The sequence below is a fragment of the Eurosta solidaginis genome, chromosome 2, assembly GCF_040869045.1.
Source record: "Eurosta solidaginis isolate ZX-2024a chromosome 2, ASM4086904v1, whole genome shotgun sequence".
In the NCBI taxonomy this organism is placed as follows: Eukaryota; Metazoa; Arthropoda; class Insecta; order Diptera; family Tephritidae; genus Eurosta; species Eurosta solidaginis.
The window spans coordinates 112,615,532-112,622,026 of NC_090320.1; positions in this window are offsets into that span (position 1 = coordinate 112,615,532).

The window sequence follows — 6,495 nt, forward strand, 5'->3', positions numbered from 1 at the left end:
GGCATATGGGGCGGAGAAACTATTATTAAGGATTTTCATAAGCGTCAACGATTGAAGCGTTTTGGTCAAGAGTGGTTGCGAGCAACACGCCTCCGCTACAAGGCGTATTTCTAGACCACATACTCCACCACCAGAAATAAATTGCTAATAATCCGGAATAAATTGTGCAAATCATTAGGTAAAATAAAATAAAAGCAAATCATTAGGTGTATGCTATATAATTAAGGTGTAATTTTATTTTGGAGATTTCACAGTGCTCGCTGCCAATTATGGTTCCCAATAGTTTTATGTTTGATTTTTAAATGAGTGTTTCGAGATGTGTATTTAACACAAAATTCTGGGTGTTTAGCATATTCACTGCATGGGAAAACTCCATTCACAGTGTAACCAAAATGTCACCAAGGATCTAATTACATAAAGCGATAAATAATCACAAAACAAAGAGATACTGTCGAAGGCGTGGGGGATATTAAACATAATTGAGGAAAAATAATGGTGAAGCTGAGAAGCGCTAAACACTAAATCGTAACTTGGCCAAGACAGCTTATATCCGACGCTGATTTTTCCACCACCACCAACAACGTCAACACCGAGCGCGAGACCGCGCGCCACTACCACCAACAACCACCACCAATACCAGACCGAGCGCAATAACCACCAACACGGCTAGACAGCGCGCCAAAACCACCAACAGTACCAACGCCGCGCACCACAACCACCAACAGTGACAACTTCGCCAGCAACAACATCATCACCAGTAACCGCGCCGGCAGAGGCCACTTGTCGGCTATGTAAGTACCAGCCACCGGGTGAGTCGGCGCCAAGTAGTTAGTAGCATACACAGTAGACATTTGACACAAGTAAATATATATATATTTTTTTAAATTAAAATAAACCGAAAAAGGAAGTTAGGAGTAGACCACTAGGTTGTATAAGTGTACTTAGTATTTAAAAAAATTGTGGGGACATAAGGAGACAACCCGTGGCGGTTCTGAGGGCAGTATTTTTTGGCAGGCCTGTAGCTTCTTCCAGTGGGTAATCCTTAGACTTGGCGATCATATGGTGAAGGAAACAATAGTGACTCCTTCTGGTGGTGAAGATAGCTATTGATATGTACAATCTAAAGAGAAGTAGCGATATGACACCAGCTTGAATCTGAGTTTTTTTTAAGTTATTGCAAAAAGCGTTGAGGATTTTTAATATCTTACGAGATACCTTTGTAAATGTTTCTGAGAATGAAGAATGAGACTTATTCAAACTCAATTTTCACCAGAACAATGCCGCTGAGACTTTTCTATACTTTAACATACAATACTTTACCTCTTTTTAGCACAACTATCATTTTTGGTTTTATTAAATTTTAAAAATGTTTCTTCCTCTACAGTTCAGCATATCTTTTGCCAACACAGGTTGGTGATGTGTTTGCGCAGGACCGTGCCTTCGCTACTTTATAATGAATGTCGATTCCCATCACTGGATATTTCGGCGCGCGATTGACCAACAAGACGATGCCATGAGTATTCTTGATCTGAAAATTAATATGCAACGAATTTGTACAACAAACGAACAACACACACTGAAATAATCTTGGTTAAAAAGTATCTAAGAATCTAATAATTCTAAGTTTTTTCCTACGTTACTAATCTAAGCTTTTTATGCTCTAATTAAAATAATATTCAACAATCTCGTAAAGTTTGCAAAGAATTTTAAAGCAATTTAACAAAAAATTACTATGAGTACCCACGTTTATTATTGCAAAATCACCAAGAAACAAAATCGCATGAAGTACCCTCAATCTAAAATTATTCCACTGAATGTATATATCGCATTTTAAACTAAAAAATGTGAAAACTTAAAAAAAAAATTAAATCGGTATTTAAGTGTAAATCGATCCATGAAAGCATCGTAAAATAACTTATGTTTTTTTGGTAGTTAACGTTACCGTTTAGCCTGGTTTTGTTAAGAAATTTTTTATTTTTGTGGTATAAATCAACATTCAACACGAAGCTTCTCTGACTATGAGTTCCAATACTTTTTGGTTTAGTTTGCGATATGTAAAATTACATATTTTTGTACACAGTTCTAAAATGTAAAGGAAAAAAATTTATATTTGTCTATTAATGAAATTATTAAAAAGATATTGTTATATTAATGATACAGAGAAGCGCCAGCACAAATGCACGTGGTTTCAAACCTCTGGTAGGCAATTCAACACTTTAACTGTCAGAAAAAATGTTAAATTGTTCATTTTATGTAAAAAAAATTTGAAAGTTGCAATTGAAGATCTGAAAGCTCAGGAATTTCAATTGAAGTTCAAAAAATTACAATTGAAGTTCACAATTTTCAATAAAAGTTCAGCAAATTATAATTGAAGCTCAGGAATTTCAACTGCGGTTCAGCAAATTACAACTGAAGTTCAGAAAATTACAATTTAAATTCAATTATAATTTTCTGAACTACAAACAGAAATTCTGAACTTCAATTTTAATTTTCTGGACTACAAATAGAAATTCTGAGCTTGAATTTAAATTTTCTGAACTTGAATTGAAATTTTTGAACTTCGATTGTAACTTTCGAACCTCAATTGCAGCTTTCTGAACGAAAATAAAAAAGGTATAGTATTAAAATTGTGAATTGCCTACTCGCGATTTGATGGTTTACTGCAACGAATAGTTCTGTTAGTTCTTCTCTTTTGTTTTCTATATCATTAATTTATTTATTTAAGTTTCCCTTAACTTTGTATGCATACAACGCATACAATAAAATTTGTATTAATGGCTCACCAACAAGACTGAAAAACTATTCCTTCCTTAAGAGTTATAGTTAATAATTTACAACTATTTAAATAATCTAATATATTATAAAAATGTTGAATAAAAGAAATGGTAATGGATTTGAATTAAATGTTTTATTTATATAGCAGTATAATCCAAGTAAAAAAACGGTCATAATACTAGTGAAAAGGCGGTCATATTAACGTAAAAATACTGTCAAAATACTCGTAAAGTTACAGGTATATAAATTAAAATATGACGGCCATAACGTGAATGTAAGGACAGTACATCACTATAGTTAGTTTACATTTCGATAACCTAATACCGCATATGTGTGAGCAGTATGGACAATGACATAAATAGGTACGCCGGAATGGACTGTTCACAAAAGGGCCCGACGCCCTGTGCAAATGCTACTTATCGATTTAGGCAAAGTGCACACGAGGCTACGCGTCATAGACGCGTACAAGATATTTCATATAGCTACAATTTCTCTACGCTTCAAGATCTGCACACGAAGCTACTTTCGAGCGTCGCTAGAAAAAGCAAACAATTATTGAAAAAATAAAAAATTAAATTTCTTCAGCTATGTATATCCGTCCCCGAAACCAAAGGAAAATAGGTATTAAACGTTGTTTTTATCCCCGTGCCTTTGTAAATTATGAAAGGAAATTTTAAACCACCGCGAACTAGAGAAAACGGTGATTTCTAGTTTCCAACACTTTTTAGCCTTTTAAATGCTTCAACAATGTCTAACCAAGCTGTTGTGGTGTTTAATACTCTTTTTTGCTTTGGTAATATACCTTTCACGCACTTTTATTAGCTAAAGTAAAATTTTTTAACTAATTACACAAATTTGCATACAAAAAAATGTAAACAAACATCTTGGTCTTCCTTTATTTCAAGCGTACGTACGCTCAGCGACCAACATTGCTGTACGCTTAGCTACACGAAAATTTCATGCTTTGTCGTTTTCATGCAGCTGACGCCTCGTATGCAGCTCTACATTCAAATACATGTGTTGGGCATCAAAACGTACAAATTTCTCCTGCAGCGTCTATGACGCGTAGCCTCGTGTGCACCTTGCCTTACGTGTTCCATCGACACAGATATTAGTCATTTTACTGGTCAATTTACGGGTACATTTTTGCTGGATGGTTGGTTGCGTGCCTACGCTTTGACATAGCTTGCCGTTGTCATTGTGAATGATAACTAAGTGTAATATCTTCTGCATAGACGTCAAAATTCTAAAGTGATTGGATCACCTGATTTGTATTTCACTATCGCTGTCTCATTCTGTATCTCTTTCTATCACCCGCTGAAGATAGGTGCCGCCATATTGAACACCCTGTCAAAACGCTAAAAAGTAGCCATTTTGAACATCCTGTCAGGCATTTGACAGATAAGATATCACACTTAGTTATCATTCACAATGGCCGTTGTCTTTGTTTTAAAGCGACCAAAGCGTATTTGTAAATCCACCCTTAAGTATTTGATGTAACGTAGAAAAATCGATCAGAAAATCGGCTCATGTAAAACAGCCCTAGAAGAAAATCGTTCATGAGGAAAATAAGTTAAACGTTGGCGCTCCGTATTTTGTGAAGTTTTTCCTGGCTTTTGAGTCCATAATTTTAATCAATTTTGATTTCTGTATGTTTTCGCATTGTTGGAAGCCACAAACCCTCTTCTATTTATGTTTCCGCGGAAATATATTAAACTCTTTCATTTTTAAAAACTTCTAAGTTTTTTAAACTTGTCGCCCTACACCGCTTAAAGCTCAATTACACTATTATGTCTATTGTAACCTCACGGCGCTCCGTATTTTATTAAGTTTTTACTGGTTTTTGTGTATATCATTTAAATCAATTTTGCTTTCCGTATGTTTTCGCAATGTTGGACGACACAAACACCCTTTTATTTATATTTCCGTGGAAATATATTCAACTCTTTAATTTTTAAAAACTATTAAGTTTTTACAGACTTGTCGCCCTACACCCCATAAAGCTCATTTACAATATTATGTCTATTGTAATCTCACAAATTCATATTGTATTTCATTTCATTTTGAAACTTCTTTATCTTTATTTCCCACTTATCATATTCTATATTTACTAAGCTCGAATGAATTTGTATGTGCATACACATATGTATATTTACCTATAAAATTTAATCCTATTTATTAATTTGCCGTTAAGCGCGTTGCTCCGTTTTGCTTGCTGAAACACGATTCAGTCGTTGGCCAGCAAACGTAGAAAATACAGCAAAATAAACTCTCACTAATAAACTCGTTAATAGAATATACCTCGACAACTTCGTGATCATTATTTGGAATTTTATTTTGCTTGTTTTTAAATTCGTTAATATTCGCGTTTGTATTATTTAATTAATATAATATTTTCTCTACTGTCCTTTCCATTGGGCAGATGTATCTTACTCAGATAGTCAGGCCGCTATTAAAGCGCCAAGCTCTGCCACCGTGAGGTCGCTTTCAGTGGCATCGAACTACTTTTCGATAAAGATTATATAGGTGGCTGGGCGCAAGGACACACCTGGTAACTGTCACGCTGTTCCCGAGCGGGCACCTGCGAACTCAACGTGGCTGCCAGTAAAGGCTTTGGGACCCCGCTGGCCACTTTCTATTTGCTTCTGGATAGGTGGACCTCGAGTGAGCTAAGCAAGCGCTGGGCTGAAACAACCTTTTACCAGGTGTCGAGGTATTTCTGGCCAGTTGTTTACTCCAAGCCCTCGGCAGAGCTATTAGGCTTTACTAAAATTAATATTTCCATGGTAATTGTGTGTCACTTTATGCTTAGCTGTCCAGCCCGTGCGAGGACGAGGCACAGGTATCTCGGTCCTCCTCTACGGAGGAAATATCTAACGGCAGTCCAAAGAAAACAGCTGTTTTGACAGGGTTGGACTATATAGAGTGCATCGTAACATCTTTTTTTCCACATCAATTCAGGATTCGTAAATCGGCATTGTGTTATACACAATTTTTTTATTATTGTAACAAATCTCCACGTGTCATTTCATTTTGGAAAATCAGTGCACCAAATTAAAACACAAACAACTAATTAAATTCCTTAAGAAGTTTATTTGTATGGCTGTGTATAACCTATAGCTGAATCGGTTGCAATGAATAGTGGACACAAAACATTTCTGGAGGTAATACATAGAATTAGTCTAGAGGTAAAACATACACACATATTTCAGTTGCATCTGAGTATAATGCGTATTGAAATTTAGGAGTACTAATTTTATGCGCAGCAATTTCAGAAGAGTAGATAAAGTTTAACGCTTAGCAGTCCATATAAAATTTAAGCGTAAACGTATATAGGTAAAAAAACACAGCTAATAATACATGCCCCAAACATCACTGTCAAATGCATCAAACTGTATGATATTGCGGCTAGGTGGTGGTTGACCCACCTTTAAAAATTGTTGATGCTACTTGCTCTTCGTCAAGAAAGATTTGCAATAACTTTTGTTGTACTAAAATGTGTCTGCCACCGCGCACAGCCTTCATGTATGGAAACAAGCTCACAAAAAAATTTTTGTCAGGGGCGCTATGACTTGCATCCTCAGATATATACTCGAACAGCTAAAATTTGTTTTTTCGATGGCCAGATATTCTTGATCCATGTAATTTCTTTTTTTCATTGAAACGAAATCGGTGGCTTTGTAAGCGTACCCCTTACAGCTTCAACTATATGTCGTCCCT